Here is a 19,696-nt window from a genome sequence, read left to right on the forward strand (position 1 = left end):
GAAATAACTATTTCTGTCATGCTGATGAGATTAGGTGGCTTCAAATCATTTTTTCGTTTCGAAAGGAGGGAAGAGGCGCTTTTGGGTCATGACGAATTGGAAGCTGCATTGTAGTTCTCCACCCTTGGTAATGTTCGGCCGTTGGAATCGTGAGTTATCACAGGGTCGAGTGCCATTCGATGCATAATATTTATTCTAGGCATCTTGAACTGTAGTCAGATTTTTGTTAGGTAGTTCCCGAGGTCGAAGGAGGCTTTGCTCGCGGTCAAGTCAGCGGGGCGTCCTGAGCTTGGTCGGGATGTCATTAGGCAGTACCCGAGGTCGATATAGCCATAGCTCTCGGTTGACTCAGTCATCCCGAGCTTGGTCGAGGCATCCTGAACTTGGTCGGGGCATCCCAAGCTTGGTCGAGGCATCGTCGAGTAGTTTCCGAGGTCGAGGGAGCCTTAGCTCGCGGTCGACTCAGCGGGTCATCCCGAACTTGGTCGGGGCATCCCCGATCTTGGTCAGGGCATCCCGAACTTGGTTGGGGCATTCCGAGCTTGGTCGAGGCGTCGTCGAGTAGTTCCCGAGGTCGAGGGGACTTAGCTCGCAGTCGACTCAGCGGGTCATCCCGAACTTGGTCGGGGCATCCCGATTGGTCGAGGCATCGTCGAGTAGTTTCCAAGGTCGAGGGAGCCTTAGCTCGCGGTTGACTCAGCGGGTCATCCCGAACTTGGTCGGGGCATCCCAATCTTGGTTGAGGCATCTCGAACTTGGTCGGGCCATCTCGAACTTGGTCGGGCCATCTCGAGCTTGGTTGAGGCGTCGTCGAGTAGTTCCCGAGGTCGAGGGAGCCTTAGCTCACGATCGACTCAGCGGGTCTCCCGAACTTGGTCGAGGCATTCCGATTGGTCGAGGCATCCCAAACTTGGTTGGGGCATCTCGAGCCTGGTCGAGGCATCGTCGAGTAGTTTTCGAGGTCGAGGGAGCCTTAGCTTGTAGTCGACTCAGCGGATCATCCCGAACTTGATCGGAGCATCCCGATTGGTCGAGGCATCCCGAACTTGGTCGGAGTATCCCGAGCTTAGTCGAGGCGTCGTCGAGTAGTTCCCGAGATCGAGGGAGCCTTAGCATGCGGTCGACTCAGCGGGTTATCCCGAACTTGGTTGGGGCATCCCGATTGGTCGAGGCATCGCAAACTTGGTCGGGGCATCCCGAGCTTGGTCGAGGCACCGTCGAGTAGTTCCGAGGTCGAGGGAGCCTTAGCTCACGGTCGACTCAACGGATCATCCCGAGCTTAGTCGGGGCATTATTGGAGATACATATAGGCGACGAACCTCGTCCGTTGGTGATCGTGCGCCCCCACTCAGATCGGGGCACGTTGGAGATGGAGATACCCGTAGGTCGTCTTTTGCATTCTCCGACCTGGATATAGGTAAAATACTGAAATTATTTGAAGCCAAAGTGGCGTCCCCATTTCTTTTGAAGATATTTTGATGGCTCCTGAGCTTCGAAGTCCCTCAAGACTTGGCTCAGCACCGGCTGGGAGTCATTGGAGATCGTTAGGCGGCAGGCGTTGAGCTCTGGCTGCGCCGCTACCCCCCGAGGCCAAGGAGTCATCGATATGTAGGATATAGGAGCTATATTGGAAGCATCTTCTTCTCCATGTTAAGCTCGGCCTGCGAAGAACCACACAAGCAGGTGGTGGATAGGAATCACAGCTTGGAGGGCGCATGGTCGGCCAAGAATGGTACTGTAGGCCGAGCTGACCTAGACCACGAAAAAGTTTAGCATCATAATACTTTCTCGGGGTGCGCGCGCAGCCGTGATCAGGAGGCTGATAACCCCTTTTGCCGGTACAGGAGCTTCTGTGAAGTTGGCCAGAGGGGTGCTCATCTTTTCAAGTTGTTCTACAACCTTTGGAAGGCATCATGAAACAAGACATCCGTAGTGCTTTTATTATCCATAAACTTTTTTACAGCAGACTTTGCAAGGATAAGGAAGTAACTACAGCATGGCCATGAGGGGTTTTTGAGGATGATAATATTATTTTGATGATTAACACAACTATTAAAGCCATATCAAATTAGAAATGCAAATTAACTCGATACATTATTAAGGAATGGCACACTCTTAATACATCCACGATATATTAGGAAAATGCGATCAAAATAACTCTCAAAGATTAACAATAAGATAAAATTTGTAGTGGAGAATGATAGAGAGCTTTTAAATGTATTTTGGCAAAGTTTCAAGTAAAGTATATTCTAAAGGGCAAAACTGTAATTTTTCTTATTAGGGGTATGAAACTCTAATGTGCCATACATTCAAATTTACTTGGAATATGTTTTTATTGAACCTATGTGTTAGTCTAACTCTAAGATGCAGTCTAACTCTAAGATGCAGACAAATTATGATTAGAGTCGACCCCAATTAGTTTGGAGTCGACCTCGATACATTTGGCACGCCGTTGGAACACTTGGCACAGAACAGATGAGTTGATCCCAAAAGAGATGGAGTCGACTCTGGCACGATTTGGCACATTTTGGGACAAATGGCACAGAGGTAGGGCCGACCCCAAGAATTCTTGAGCTGACCCAGGTGGAGCCGACCCCAAGAATTCTTGAGCCGACCTTAGGTGGAGCCAACCCCAAGAACAGATGAGCCGACTCCAGCTTCAACCGCTACAAACTAGCTCTCTGGATATTACTGAGAGGGCCGACCCCAGGAAGTCTTGAGCCGACCCCAGGTGGAGCTGAACCCAGTTGAGCCGACCCTAAGAGAGCTTGAGCCGACCCTAGGATAAGAACTCAAAAACCATGTCCCTGGAATCCCTGAGAGAGCCGACCCCACTATAGTTTGGGTCGACCCCATTGTAGCATGGGTCGACCCCAAGAAAGCATGAGTCGACCCAGTGAGAAGAGTCAGATAAACAAGCTTCTGTATTTCCTGAGAGGGCCGACCCCACTGTAGCAGGGGCCGACTCCACTGTAGCAGGGGCCGACCCTAGAAAAATTTGAGCCGACCCCAGAGTTGTGAACAGTAACTCGGGTCGACCCCAGATTTGCTCGGACCGACCCCAGCACGAGTAACAGCCCAACGGCTAGTTCTGCAGAATTATTTTTTAAGTCCCCAACGACTATAAACGGCTACTTTCTCCACTCCAATGGTAGAAAAGTGTTCTTTAGAGGTTGGGGAAGTATTTAAGAGGCACTATTCATCAAAGGAAGGCATCTTTTGAAAATCAAGAAGCACATTCAAGAGAAAACCCTAGAAAAGAAAGCCTCATTCAATTGCTTCATCAATAGAGCCAAAAGAAAGTGGTTGAGCAGTTTTAAAGAGTCATCAATAGCTCCACCAACCCTTGTGAAGTGAAGCAAGCTTGACAAAGAAGAGAATAGCTCCTTCAAAGCGATAAACATGCTCTAAACTCTTCTTTGTAGTTTATAATTGCTTTATTTGCTCTTTTAGGAGCTCTCACTCTTTACTTATTAATCTTGTTGTAAGGTTTGTTGGTAAGTCCGTAAAACTAACATTGTAGGTTGTTTGGTAAATCCGTAAAACCAACATTAAGGTTTATTGGTGAGCCCAAAAAACTAATTGTAAAAGTTTTATATTGTGAGCCCGAAAAACAATCCTACTATAATGCGAGGGATTATAGTAAAATTTCCAAAGGGATGCTTGGGAAGTGGACGTAGGTGCCTTGGGGTGCACCGAACACTATACATCGTGGTGTTTGTGTTGTGGCTCTATTTGTGATTATTCTTGCATTATTTTTCATATTTGCTATTGCAAAAATAAAATTGTTCCCCCAAGTGCAGGAGAATCGCACAAGTAGTAAAATCTCGGAAGTCCGAGGTCGATCCTCAGGGAACGATCTATAGATTATTAGCGTAATTTTAGATGTAATTTTCAGTTAAATAAATTTGTGGATTAAAATGATGTTTTGATTTCAGAAATTAAATGCAGAGAATAATAAACACAATTCGATGAAATAAAAATGGTAGGATCTGGAATCCCCCTTGATGATATTGCATCCAAGGAATAAACTCTATGGTTCTTGATTAAAGATTAAATGTAGGATAGATCTAATCATGGTATATGTTTCCATGAACATATGAACTCAATTTCTAAGCATTCATCGTGCTTTCTACGTCTACGACGAATCAAATACTAAAGCAATCCATATATCATAATCATAATCCATTAAAGATCTATCTATGAAATAACTACGCATGTATCAAGAACATATCAATAAATATAAATCATTGAAAGCAAAAGTTTAGAATTTACTTCAAAGAGAAATACATCAAAGGTTCCTCCATCACCCTTCCTAAGAAATCAGCCACTCATTTCATGCATTAATCCCCCTTTCATTTTTCCCTCTTTCTTTTTTTTTCTTTTTTCTTTTTTTTCGGAAACAGGGGGCTCCCCTGTTCCCTAACAGGGGCTCCCCTGTTTCCCTCTCTTCTTTTCTCTAATGACAAGGGGAGCTCCTCTGTTTTTTTTTTTCTCGAATAAAGGATGAGAACTCCCTCTTCCCAGCCGAGAGAGCCTTTATATCTCTTGATGGACCCCCCAGATCACACGGGATGCTCCTCTCATGCTGGCTACCGAGTATCCCGGACGTGGATAGGCTGAGAGGCAGAAGAAGCGGGCGGACGCGTGTGACATGGGCTCGGCTGAAGCACGAGTCCGGAAGACGAGCGGATGGATCGGAAGGAAGCACGGACGCGGGTGATTGCCTCGCGGGATGCTGGGGCGTTCGCTGGAAGGCTGGGATTTGTTGGAATGCATGGGAGATGAACCGTGGGAACGTGATTACTGGGATTCGGAAGCTGGGAAATCACTGGGAAGAGGCGGAAGACGCGTGCTGTGGATGCGGGATCTTCGTGGAAGATTTGCACGCGGGAGAAGGAATGTTGGACTCGGAAGCCGGATGCGTGGGACCTAGTATGATCGGGCTCACGAATCTGCAAGACGCGCAGATGGGCGCGGAGATGTTCGCGAACGGAAAGCTGGGATGCGGATCCTGGGATGCGGGCACTGGGAAGCTTCACGGGAGACTCGCACGTGGAGAAGACGGACGCGGTTGGAATCGCCACGGACGGCCGGATGTTGGTCTCCAGATGCTGAGATTTGGATGATGCCAGGGTGACAGCTGGAAGGAATGAATCATGAACTCTGGATGCCTTTGAGATGGGGAAAGAGAAGGATGCGGGGACGCTGGGTGGATGCTTCGCGAGATGCTGGGAACTCGGCTGAACACGTGGACGGCTGGGAGAAGTTCAAATGAACACACGAAATGGGAACATGCTGCTGCTGGATATGGCTGCACCTAGCCGGCTAATGCTCCTTCTAGTGTGCAACTGGGATTGAACCATGCAGTCGACTGGTCACCTGCAGTGATTGCATCTTTTCTAGACCCAATGCGCATTTTAGCTTTGATTTACGATTACCTGCACGCCACAAAAATATAATATTAATGCAGCACTTTTATCATTATTTGTTAGCAATAATACTAATTTAAATGATGTGTAGATCGCACTTTTGTGCTCTCATCACACCCCCCAACTAGCTTATTACTAGTCTCTAGCAATTAACGAGCAAATACTAAAATGAGAGTGCAAAAGGTGCGGTCTAACCTATGATGTTTTATTTAGAACTAATTGCATAAAATTAAGATAAGTACTCACTTTCGTAGGAATCACGATTGCACTTAGCACGTGCAACAAGCCGTTAAACCCTAGATTACCCTAGTGGGACGAGTGTGTCTCGTGAGGATTTTCAGGGACGTTACCCACAAACATCATGAATGGTATGGACATGAGATTAAAAATATGAAATAAATCCTAAGCTAATACACATGTAATTAATTGATATATATTTTCAAGCATGGCAACTGTTCAAAGCAAGGAAATATAAAAGTGAAGTGTGCATCAAACCGCATGACTTTCTCAGAGTACTAATACCTCCACCACAACAGGGCACCGCCTGAGTTTTAGGTGCACTACTCAAGTTCACAAGTATTTTCTACAATTTATTAGAACCTGATCCATAAAATTTTCAGAATATCACATGTTGTCTAAATTTGTCAAGAATGGTTTGCAAGTAAAGAAAGAGCTATCAATCCCAACTAAATAACCCGGGTACACAGAGGTCCAATACAATGGAGTCAAACCAGCCATTACCACATGTCACTAGGTTCAGCCTAACCAACTCATTCATGCTTATTTTTATTTCAATTTTTTTTTTTCAATACACATGACAACTACAGCTATCCAACCCCATTAGGCTCTAGTAAGGTCCATGTAGCGAGCTTTCAGCCAATGACCCCCGATCCAGTTGGCTCAAGACATTAGGTGAAACATCCCTCGGGCTTAATTACTCGAACCAGACTACGCCACGAGGCCAGACTTGTCATCATAAGTTTTTTTTTTTTTTTTAATATATTTTTTTTATTGTGCAAGAAAAGAGATGGTAGACTGAACCATATAGATATTTTATTATATATGTGACTGCATTGTGACTATAGGTCAACCAAGGTCGGATCATAAGGCACCTAAGTAATCTAGTCGGGATATTCAACCTCTATTTTTATATGAAAATCAAATCATGAACCTTATGGTACGAACAAGGACACTCATACTTCTTTTATGGATAAGGCTAACAAAAATGCAGTTAACAAATATGAACTCCTGAGGCCTTCCTATTGTCATTAAGTACACGTGTGGGATCTAATAATAGGTCTCTGATCAATCATAGTATGCATGTGTCCTTGCCTTAATAGTTGCACACACTCAATATGAAAATACATGTGCATTTGCTCAGAAAAGAAAGTAATGGAATAAATCAAATGCAAAAACTTTTTTTTTTTTTTGATCAAAATATTTTCCTCCCCCCAACTTAAACATTGCATTGTCCTCAATGTAAAAGATGCAAGAAAACTATATATGAGAGACAATAGAGAAAATAATAGAGAGAAGAAGAATACCTTGAGCTGTGATTTCCAGAAAAGAAAGACCTACAAAATAAGAAGAAAACTAGAAATAAAAGAAAAAATTAATTTCTAACTAATATACACATACCTTGGCCGTCATGCTCAGTTATAAGAAGGGCTCCCCCAAGGAAAAGGAGTCCTCTTCATCTTCATTTACCATGGTGACTTCCTACATCATCATCAGCCATCTCACCAGATCTGAGATTTTGCGAAAAAGTTTCAATAATGTGATCTAAGGAATTGTCAAAAAGGTTGTCGACTCAGACGTCCAGTGTTGTCCCTATTCCAACCTAGCATACAAAATTTCAGAGTTTATTTATTTGTTTATTTTTTTTTGTTTTATATATATATATATATAATGATTACCCTTGATCTTTTCTTAAAGTTTCTATCAATTTTCAAGTAGCAACAAGGGTTAATGAGATATGATGATAATAAAATTCTGATTCTAAACAAAAAAAATTAAACACAGAAAATTTCAAAGCAGACAGCAGCAAAGTTTATATTAATTTAATGGTCATAAAAGTTATTAGAATATCAATCAGACCGTTCAGATGAACGAAACATTGTGTCCTACAGCAGCCGACGAAATTTGAGTGCAATCAGACGGTGGATTACTCAGATATCAGAGTTTTATGCAGACTGTGCAGGAATGAAAAAAAAACAGCAATAAAGATTTTTTTTTTTTTTCAGTTTTAGTTTTACTATAATGTTCAATCTAACTGATAGGGTACTAATTAAATCTAAAACTATACTAATAACTAAGCCGTTCCCGGCAACGGCGCCAAAAACTTGTTGCAAAAATAAAATTGTTCCCCCAAGTGCAGGAGAATCGCACAAGTAGTAAAATCTCGGAAGTCCGAGGTCGAATCCTCAGGGAACGATCTATAGATTATTAGCGTAATTTTTAGATGTAATTTTCAGTTAAATAAATTTGTGGATTAAAATGATGGTTTGATTTTCAGAAATTAAATGCAGAGAATAATAAACACAATTCGATGAAATAAAAATGGTAGGGATCTGGAATCCCCCTTGATGATATTGCATCCAAGGAATAAACTCTATGGTTCTTGATTAAAGATTAAATGTAGGATAGATCTAATCATGGTATATGTTTCATGAACATTATGAACTCAATTTCTAAGCATTCATCGTGCTTTCTACGTCTACGACGAATCAAAATACTAAAGCAATCCATATATCAATAATCATAATCCATTAAAGATCTATCTATGAAATAACTACGCATGTATCAAGAACATATCAATAAATATAAATCATTGAAAGCAAAAGTTTAGAATTTACTTCAAAGAGAAATACATCAAAGGTTCCTCCATCACCCTTCCTAAGGAAATCAGCCACTCATTTCATGCATTAATCCCCCTTTCATTTTTCCCTCTTTCTTTTTTTTTCTTTTTTCTTTTTTTTCGGGAAACAGGGGCTCCCCTGTTTCCCTAACAGGGGCTCCCTGTTTCCCTCTCTTCTTTTCTCTAATGACAAGGGGAGCTTCCTCTGTTTTTTTTTTCTCGAATGAAAGGATGAGAAACTCCCTCTTCCCAGTCGAGAGAGCCTTTATATCTCTTGATGGACCCCCAGATCACACGGGATGCTCCTCTCATGCTGGCTACCGAGTATCCCGGACGTGGATAGGCTGAGAGGCGGAAGAAGCGCGGCGGACGCGTGTGACATGGGCTCGGCTGAAGCACGAGTCCGGAAGACGAGCGGATGGATCGGAAGGAAGCACGGACGCGGGTGATGCCTCGCGGGATGCTGGGGCGTTCGCTGGAAGGCTGGGATTTGTTGGAATGCATGGGAGATGAACCGTGGAACGTGATTACTGGGATTCGGAAGCTGGGAAATCACTGGGAAGAGGCGGAAGACGCGTGCTGTGGATGCGGGATCTTCGCGGAAGATTTGCACGCGGGAGAAGGAATGTTGGACTCGGAAGCCGGATGCGTGGGAGCTAGTATGATCGGGCTCACGAATCTGCAAGACGCGCAGATGGGCGCGGAGATGTTCGCGAACGGAAAGCTGGGATGCGGATCCTGGGATGCGGGCACTGGGAAGCTTCACGGGAGACTCGCACGTGGAGAAGACGGACGCGGTTGGAATCGCCACGGACGGCCGGATGTTGGTCTCCAGATGCTGAGATTTGGATGATGCCAGGGTGACAGCTGGAAGGAATGAATCATGAACTCTGGATGCCTTTGAGATGGGGAAAGAGAAGGATGCGGGACGCTGGGTGGATGCTTCGCGAGATGCTGGGAACTCGGCTGAACACGTGGACGGCTGGGTGAAGTTCAAATGAACACACGAAATGGGGAACATGCTGCTGCTGGATATGGCTGCACCTAGCCGGCTAATGCTCCTTCTAGTGTGCAACTGGGATTGAACCATGCAGTCGACTGGTCACCTGCAGTGATTGCATCTTTTCTAGACCCAATGCGCATTTTAGCTTTGATTTACGATTACCTGCACGCCACAAAAATATAATATTAATGCAGCACTTTTATCATTATTTGTTAGCAATAATACTAATTTAAATGATGTGTAGATCGCACTTTTGTGCTCTCATCATTTGCTATAGTTTAACTCATTAAAGTTACTTAAGAAAGCATCTACTGAACTCAACTAAGAAAGATTTTTAAAGCACTAAAAATTTAGAAAAATCCAATTCACCTCTTCTTTTGGGTTGTCACCTTGGGCAACAAGTGGTATTAGAGCAGGTGCTCTCATAGTATTTATTGATCTCACGATCAAGAGTAAAAGATCATGGCAGCCTAAGTAGGAAGTGAGGATGATAGTGTTATTTTGATGATTAACACAATCATTGAGGAAATTGTTAGATGTATGCCCTAGAAGCCAATTTGGCTGACACATTGTTGATTCTAGGGACATAATTTTGTACTTGACTATTTATTATTGAATAAATAAAAGGCATCTTTTCATTCATATTGTTTATGTGTCTATGAATCGTCCAAGAAATTAATAAGATGATGATACATATTCTCAAGAGTTGAGAATTTGAGCCATGTATCATTGGTGATTAATTTCTAAATGCTCCTGATCAATGGATCATCACGAGGACGGTGATCGATCCGATCAGTGCACAGATCACTTTCCTTCTGGATGGACGAGACTTGAGTCCACAGTGTAGGGACACTGAAGTGATAGTGCAGGTGCTTGTTAGAGAACAAGGGTACTGAGCGTGACCAAGACAAGAAGTCACTTGGATGTCTATCCACTCGTCAGTGACTTGCTTGATGTTGCAGTAGTGTGACTGGTCCTTTGACCTGCGGTGCTTCGGCTACTCACAGTGAGGTTATTGTAGTTTGACTGCACACATACATGGTCTCTAGCCATATGGGTCCATGCAGTGTAGATTGGCTGCAGTAAGTTCACTGTAGGAGTAGGGTATGCACCTATAAGGAATCTATCGACCTTGATAGAAAGGAGTGATCCTATGTGATTTAGACTGAGTTCTAAGACCTTGGCCAGGGCAGTATAAAGTGGAGAAAGAGTTTTCCACTATCGAACTCAAGTCGAATAAATCTTGACATATGACAGACGATGGGGTTTGACGAGTTGTCCATGACCTCCGTCCTGTAGGGATCCACGATAGTAGGACTGTATCACATGTTAACTGCACCTAGAGGTTCATCATTCCATTCTGCTGGGTAGCCACTACATGCTGCTAGGTGTCACTGGTGGATGGTGGGACTCATAGGGATTATCTTGATGATCGATAAACCCTAATGAGTTGAGTTGGAATCGTTCCAACCCATTGAAAGGAGTTTTCAATGATTAGTGATAGAGATCACAATATATCTCACTACCAGTCAGAATAGAACCTATGGGGTCACACACACTAGAAGTATTGACCGATCCGATGGTTGAAATCGTGATTAGGAATCACAAGAAATCAATTTGATTGATAAGAAGTTGAAGAAGAACAAAGGGAATTAATTAATTGGACTTAAACACAAATCCTACTTCGGGTAGGATTCCTAGAGTCCTAATTGGATTAGGACTGGGAATCCTAGTTGGAGTAGGACTGGGATTCCTACTTGGAATAGGATTCCTACAATCCTAATGAGATTAGGAATTTTGAATTAAAATTGGATTCCTACTTGGAGTAGGATTCCTAGAAATCCTAATTGGATTAGGACTTCGGATTCAAATAGAGTCCTAATTGGATTAGGACTAAAATTAAAACATCCTAATTGGATTAGGATTCCTTAAGTCTAAATTAATTATTAATCTAATGAATCAACATGACTCCTAATTGGATTAGGATTGAAGAGTTCAATTGAGTCATGGTTCATTCAAGTCCTAATTGGATTAGGACTAGCATAGATTGAACCCAATTTGGCTAATCCTAATTAGATTAGGATTAAACCATAAGAGAGGCACCTAATCCTCTTTGGAAGAGGATTAGGGCATCACAAGAAGGAGGGCACGCCCCTCCTCCTCTCCTTGTGTGCGGCATGAAGAGAGGGCCGGCGCCCCCCCTCTTGGAAATAGTCTAGGGCTCCTAATTGTAGGAGCCCTTGATGGCTTATAAGGAGGATAGGGCCGGCGCCCTAGAGAGCTCTCTTCCTCCTCTTGCTGCCGCCACCACCCCCTTCCTCTCTTGGTTCAGCCGCAAGCAAGGAGAGAAAAAAGGGTTGGCGCTCCTCTTCCTCCTCTTCTTTCCAACGCAGGAAAAGAAAGAAGGCTGCGAAGCTGTGTTCTTCTTCCTTTCCTTCTTCTTCTTCCTCCTCTCAAGCACTCAAGAGTTGAGAAAGAGAGGAGATCAGCCATCAAAGAAGTCTCTGCAAGGGAGCTAGCACCCCGGGAGAGAGAAAGCTTGATCGGTCTCTGCTTCGTGTGGATACCCGTAGAGGCCGGACGTTTGAACGGCTTCAAGCGAACCCTCTTCCAAAACCACGAATTCAGATTTGCGGTGATCATCTACCCGCGCAAGGTGAAGATTTGATCTTCCTATAGTTTTAAAAGTTTTAATTCTTACCTAATTACGAAAGGTCTCGAAACAACGTTCATGCGATGAACGTCGAACCGTGCATGCCGATTCCGCTGCCATCTGAAAATTTTTGAAATATCAGCGGCATGGGCGGGTTCCCAACAGTGGTATCAGAGCCTAGGCTTCGTAGATTAAGGTAAGAATTAAATATCTAAAGGCTTATTAGATCTGAAAATTGAATGATCATGCATGCTGAAAAATTCTGCATGCAGATTTTTCAGGGGTGCTGATTTTTACATGCTGATTTTTATGTGATAAAAAGATGATTCTAATTGCATTGTTAATGGGATTACAAAGTTTAGAATCATGATTAGCATGATCAGCGACCTATGTCATGATATAATCAGTTAGTTTTCAGATCTGAAAATTATAATTGTTGCATACGGTGATGATCATAGGATTCAACCCTTTTGGTATCAAATGTAATGACCTGCGATGTGATCTGCGATGTCATGTAATTTTTCAGATGCTTGCATGCATCTTATTTGATGTTTTGAGAGGCCTGCGTGCCTCCTAAAAGGAGATGTAATTATTTTTATTTTTATTTTACATCTGGTTGTATTTCTGTGATGTGATGTACATCAACGATCAAGTTGAAGCAAAGGCATGAGATGAAAGGTGATCTAAGCGGTTGATGGCGATGGGATCAAGAGTTGATCAAGGATCGAATCAAGGAGGCTTGGAACCAATTCAAGAGTTGAAGACCACTTGATCGATTGATGTGCATGTGCTTGTAATACGACCTAATTAGAATCCATGATCATCACCTAGTTAAAGTTTAGCTTTAATTTGATGCGCGATTATAACTGCCTGCAATGCGCCGTTTGCATGTGATGTGAATGAGAGTCGGGTAGATAGGTTACATGTGATGTAGCAAACCCAATTGAGACCTAAATCAAAACCTCCTCAATCAAGTCGAGAGTGAACCGACATGAGCAAGTCATATTAGATTAATTGATCTAATTGGTGTCTAGGAAAGCATGAAAGGTGGTTACTTAATTAGGACCTTACTCTCTGAGTAAGGGGAGCCTCCCACCTGCTTACCTGGCCAATTGTTCGATTACCTCTTATGAAGGCTCAAGTTGCAAACACTAAGACCTGATTAACCAATATTAAGTCAATAGGTCTTCCACTGTAGTAGAGCTGCTAAGGCCTTTCTGATGTTGATTTGTCTCGGCTGGATACAGTGGTCAAGTTGCATGGGGGGCTGGACCTCTCTATAGACATGAGATGTTGTAGGGTAAAGGTGGGGTTGGGCACCAATAACTGTTAGGTGAGGACCCAATGACGACTTTATTCCTACGGTTATACGGGTGTGTCTGACTTAACTAAGAAATGGGACCAATAACTGTTAGGTGAGGTCTTCATGGCTTAGAGACCAAGTTGCACTGCAACATGCTTGAGAAGCATTGTACAAGAGTTGTACACTCATCCATCTATGTGTCACCAATAACTGTTAGGTGAGGTGGCATGTAAATTGGTGGGACCGCAGTACCCACTAGAAACCCTAGTCGTGTGGGATTTCCGTTTTCCTACCAGGGGAGTGTGAGGAATTCGAGAAAATAGTGGGAGTCACATTTGTTCTAAAAGACCTTAGAACAGATTAGGATCAAGTACAAAAGTCTAACTAGAATCTTTACTCTCTGCAGATACAATGTCGGCTTCAAACCCTTTGACCCGTATTCTTGAGACCAACCGACTGACCGGAACCAATTACAAGGACTGGCTTAGAAATCTCAAAATAGTTTTGGACTGTGAGAAGATAGGCTACATACTCGATTCAGATATCCCCACACTACCAGCACGTCCTACTGATGTTCAGCGTGAGATGCATAAAAAGTGGTTGGATGATGACATTAGAGTAAAATGCTATATGATGGCATCCATGTCTAATGAACTCCAATGCCAGCATGAAAATATAAAGACTGCTAGGGACATACTGGCACACCTGCAAGAGTTGTATGGTGAGCAGAGTCGCACAGCTCGTTTTGAAGTGTCCAAGAGGCTTTTCAAAGCGAAGATGCGCGAAGGGCAGTCTGTCCATGATCACGGTCTGACCATGATCAAGGACCTAGAGGAGCTTGAGAAGCTCGGTATGGACATGCACAAGGAATTGCAAGTGGATTTGATCCTACAGTCACTTCCTGATTCATTTGGTCAGTTTATAGTAAACTACCACATGAATAAGATTGAATGCACTAAGACTGAACTAATCAACATGTTGGTAACTGCTGAGGGAGCCTTGAAAGGTTCAAGGGGCAATGTCCTTGCTGCTGAGTTGACTTCTGGTTCCAAGAGAAAGTCTACTTGGAAGAAAAAGAAGCCTGCAAAGAAGCAGAAGAAAGACAAGAAGCCAAAGAAGGAAGTTCAAAAGAAAAAGGCTAACGACAAAGGAAAATGTTTCCACTGCAATGTCGAAGGCCACTGGAAGAGAAACTGTCCTTCATACCTCGAGAGCCTGAAGAACAAGAAAGGTGACACACCTTCAGAAGGTATAGACTTGCTCATAATTGAAACTAATCTAACGGTTTCTTCTACTTCTAGTTGGGTTATAGATTCTGGTTCTAGTGCTCATTTGTGCACTACCATGCAGGGTCTAAAGGAAAGTAGAAGGCTGGCGGAAGGTGCGGTAACCCTTCGGGTTGGCAACGGGGCAAAAGTTGCTGCTGTGGCTGTGGGCACCTACCATCTGCGACTACCGTCTGGATTTAGTTTAATACTTAGAGACTGCTATTATGTACCTGTTGCTAGCAGAAATTTGATTTCTGTTTCATGTCTAGCACAGGAAGGTCATGTTTTTACATTTGACAAAGACTGCTGTTCTATTTATTTAAGAAATAAAATAGTCGCACGTGGTTTATGATTGACAGTCTCTATCATTTACATATGGATGTATCTGTGAATGTTACCGAGCAAGATGTGAGTGCCAAAGGATCCAAAAGATCCAGAGATGAGATAAACCAAAGATATTTGTGGCACCTCAGACTTGGCCATATTGGAGAGATAGAATGAACAAAATGGATAAAGATGGGCTTCTTAGGCTCATTGACTTCCGAGTCATATCCAGTTTGCGAGTCCTGTCTTCAAGGAAAATGGCTAGACTGCCCTTTGTAGGACATGGGGAGAGGACCACTGAAATACTTACCCTAGTACATACAGATGTATGTGGCCCATTCGATGTGCTAGCCAGGGGACGTTATTCTTACTTCATTACCTTTACCGATGATTATTCACGGTATGGGTATGTGTATCTTATGAGACACAAGTCTGAATCTTTTGAAAAGTTCAAAGAGTTCAAGAATGAAGTAGAAAAACAAACTGGAAAACCTCTTAAGGCTCTTCGATCAGATCGAGGAGGAGAATACCTTAGTGGGGAATTCCGGGACTATCTCAAAGAAAACGGCATAGTCTCACAATGGACACCTCCGGGTACACCTCAACTCAACGGGGTGTCAGAGAGGAGGAATCGGACCCTATTGGATATGGTCAGGTCCATGATGAGCTTCACTGATTTACCTATGTTCCTTTGGGGAGATGCCTTACTCACAGCGATTTATTTATTGAATAGAGTTCCCTCTAAATCCGTTCCTACCACACCGTATGAGATATGGCATGGTAAGAAACCAAGTCTGGGTCATCTCAAGATTTGGGGATGTCCGGCCCACGTCAAGCGACTACAGGCGGACAAGTTAGAGGCTAGGACCATAAGTGCTCGTTTTATAGGATATCCTAAAGAGTCATTAGGATACAATTTTTACGTCTCAGAGGATCACAATGTGTTTGTGAGCCGTCATGCCATCTTCTTGGAAAATCAGTTTATCCTTGATAGAGGCAGTGGGAGGAAAATTGAGCTTGAAGAGAAAGTCTCTGAAAAGCAACGAGTCATGGATCCTATAGAACCCATTCATAAGAGCCAGTACACGATGTCCCTCGACCACCTCGTAGATCTAGTAGGGTCTCCCATCCTCCCGATAGATACTTAGGTATACTAGAAGAGGATACCGAGGAAATGTTCCTAGTGGGAGATAGGGATCACATACAGGATCCCAAAACCTACAACGAGGCGATATCTGATATCGATTCCGAGAAATGGCTGGAAGCTATGAAGTCAGAGTTAGACTCCATGCATTCCAACCAAGTCTGGACCTTAGTAGATCCACCAGAAGGTATTGTACCTATTGGATGCAAATGGATCTACAAAAGGAAGATAGGTTCGGATGGAGAGGTAGAGACCTATAAGGCAAGGCTTGTGGCGAAAGGGTATAGTCAGCGCGAAGGCATTGACTATCAGGAGACCTTTTCACCTGTAGCCATGCTAAAATCCATCCGAACATTGCTTGCCATTGCAGCATTTCATGATTATGAAATCTGGCAGATGGATGTGAAAACTGCTTTCCTGAATGGATATCTTGATGAAGATATCTATATGGAACAGCCTTTGGGTTTCACTTCCAGTGATGGAGATCACAAGGTCTGCAAGCTGCAAAGGTCCATCTATGGACTAAAGCAAGCTCTCGGAGTTGGAACACTCGTTTCGATGATGCAATCAAAACGTTTGATTTCATCAAAAACGAAGAGGAACCATGTGTTTATAAAAAGGTTAGTGGGAGTGCTGTCGTTTTTCTCGTACTGTACGTAGATGACATTCTCCTGATTGGGAATGATATTCCCATGCTAACCTCGGTCAAGGTCTGGTTGTCAAAAGAATTCTCCATGAAAGACCTTGGGGAAGCATCCTATATTTTGGGAATAAAGGTCTATAGAGATAGATCTAAAAGGATGCTTGGCCTTTCACAGAAATGTACATAGAGGAGGTGCTGAAGAGGTTCAGCATGGAAAACTCCAAGAGGGGTCTCTTACCCCTAAGGCATGGAATTCATCTCTCCAAGAAGATGTGCCCCAACACATCTGAAGAGATTCAACGCATGAGCAAGATTCCTTATGCATCGGCAATAGGAAGCCTCATGTATGCCATGCTATGTACACGACCTGATATAGCTCTTGCTGTGAGTGTCACAAGCAGATATCAGTCGAATCCAGGTGAAGAACACTGGACAGCTGTGAAGAATATTCTTAAGTACTTGAGAAGAACTAAAGATTTATTCTTGGTTTTTGGAGGATCATCAGAGTTAAAGGTAGAAGGGTACACAGATTCAGACTTCATGACTGATGTCGATGACAGGAAGTCAACATCTGGATACGTGTTCTTGTGCAATGGTGGTACGGTGAATTGGAAGAGTTCTAAACAACCGATCATTGCTGATTCTACTATGGAAGCGAATACATCGCCGCCTCTGAAGCTGCTAAGGAAGGCTTCTGGTTCAAGAAATTCATTGCAGAGTTGGATGTGATGACATCAGATGCCATAACACTCTACTGCGATAACAATGGCGCCATAGCCCTTGCTAAGGAGCCAAGGTCTCATCAGAAGTCTAAGCATATAGAGCGGCGCTTTCACCTCATACGCGACTATGTGGAGAAGAAATATGTAGAGGTGCAGAGAGTAGACTCCGCGGATAACGTGGCAGACCCTTTCACTAAGCAGCTGAGTCAGCAAAAGACTGAAGCCCACCTTGAGAAGATGGGCCTAAGATATATGACCAATTGGCTTTAGTGCAAGTGGGAGATTGTTAGATGTATGCCCTAGAAGCCAATTTGGCTGACACATTGTTGATTCTAGGGACATAATTTTGTACTTGACTATTTATTATTGAATAAATAAAAGGCATCTTTTCATTCATATTGTTTATGTGTCTATGAATCGTCCAAGAAATTAATAAGATGATGATACATATTCTCAAGAGTTGAGAATTTGAGCCATGTATCATTGGTGATTAATTTCTAAATGCTCCTGATCAATGGATCATCACGAGGACGGTGATCGATCCGATCAGTGCACAGATCACTTCCTTCTGGATGGACGAGACTTGAGTCCACAGTGTAGGGACACTGAAGTGATAGTGCAGGTGCTTGTTAGAGAACAAGGGTACTGAGCGTGACCAAGACAAGAAGTCACTTGGATGTCTATCCACTCGTCAGTGACTTGCTTGATGTTGCAGTAGTGTGACTGGTCCTTTGACCTGCGGTGCTTCGGCTACTCACAGTGAGGTTATTGTAGTTTGACTGCACACATACATGGTCTCTAGCCATATGGGTCCATGCAGTGTAGATTGGCTGCAGTAAGTTCACTGTAGGAGTAGGGTATGCACCTATAAGGAATCTATCGACCTTGATAAAGAGAGTGATCCTATGTGATTTTTAGACTGAGTTCTAAGACCTTGGCCAGGGCAGTATAAAGTGGAAAGAGTTTTCCACTATCGAACTCAAGTCGAATAAATCTTGACATATGACAGACGATGGGGTTTGACGAGTTGTCCATGACCTCCGTCCTGTAGGGATCCACGATAGTAGGACTGTATCACATGTTAACTGCACCTAGAGGTTCATCATTCCATTCTGCTGGGTAGCCACTACATGCTGCTAGGTGTCACTGGTGGATGGTGGGACTCATAGGGATTATCTTGATGATCGATAAACCCTAATGAGTTGAGTTGGAATCGTTCCAACCCATTGAAAGGAGTTTTCAATGATATAGTGATAGAGATCACAATATATCTCACTACCAGTCAGAATAGAACCTATGGGGTCACACACACTAGAAGTATTGACCGATCCGATGGTTGAAATCGTGATTAGGAATCACAAGAAATCAATTTGATTGATAAGAAGTTGAAGAAGAAAAAGGGAATTAATTAATTGGACTTAAACACAAATCCTACTTCGGGTAGGATTCCTAGAGTCCTAATTGGATTAGGACTGGGAATCCTAGTTGGAGTAGGACTGGATTCCTACTTGGAATAGGATTCCTACAATCCTAATGAGATTAGGAATTTTGAATTAAAATTGGATTCCTACTTGGAGTAGGATTCCTAGAAATCCTAATTGGATTAGGACTTCGGATTCAAATAGAGTCCTAATTGGATTAGGACTAAAATTAAATACATCCTAATTGGATTAGGATTCCTTAAGTCTAAATTAATTATTAATCTAATGAATCAACATGACTCCTAATTGGATTAGGATTGAAGAGTTCAATTGAGTCATGGTTCATTCAAGTCCTAATTGGATTAGGACTAGCATAGATTGAACCCAATTTGGCTAATCCTAATTGGATTAGGATTAAACCATAAGAGAGGCACCAATCCTCTTTGGAAGAGGATTAGGCATAACAAGAAGAGGGCACGCCTCCTCCTTCCTTGTGTGCGGCATGAAGAGAGGGCCGGCGCCCCCCTTCCCTCTTGGCAATTGTCTAGGGCTCCTAATTGTAGGAGCCCTTGATGGCTTTATAAGGAGGCATGAGGCCGGCGCCCTAAGAGCTCTCTTCCTCCTCTTGCTGCCGCCACCCCCCCTCCTCCTTGGTTCAGCCGCAAGCAAAGGAGAGAAAAGTCCAAGCTTGGTCTCCTCTTCCTCCAATCCTTCTTCCAACGCAGGAAAAGAAAGAAGGCTGCAGAAGCTGTGTTCTTCTTCCTTTCCTTCTTCTTCTTCCTCCTCTCAAGCACTTTCAAGAGTTGAAAGAAAGAGAGGAGATCAGCCATCAAAGGAAGTCTCTGCAAGGGAGCTAGCACCCCGGGAGACAAGAAAGCTTTGATCGGTCTCTGCTTCGTGTGGATACCCGTAGAGGCCGGACGTTT

The sequence above is a fragment of the Phoenix dactylifera genome, chromosome 4 (genome assembly GCF_009389715.1).
Source record: "Phoenix dactylifera cultivar Barhee BC4 chromosome 4, palm_55x_up_171113_PBpolish2nd_filt_p, whole genome shotgun sequence".
NCBI classification, from domain to species: domain Eukaryota; kingdom Viridiplantae; phylum Streptophyta; class Magnoliopsida; order Arecales; family Arecaceae; genus Phoenix; species Phoenix dactylifera.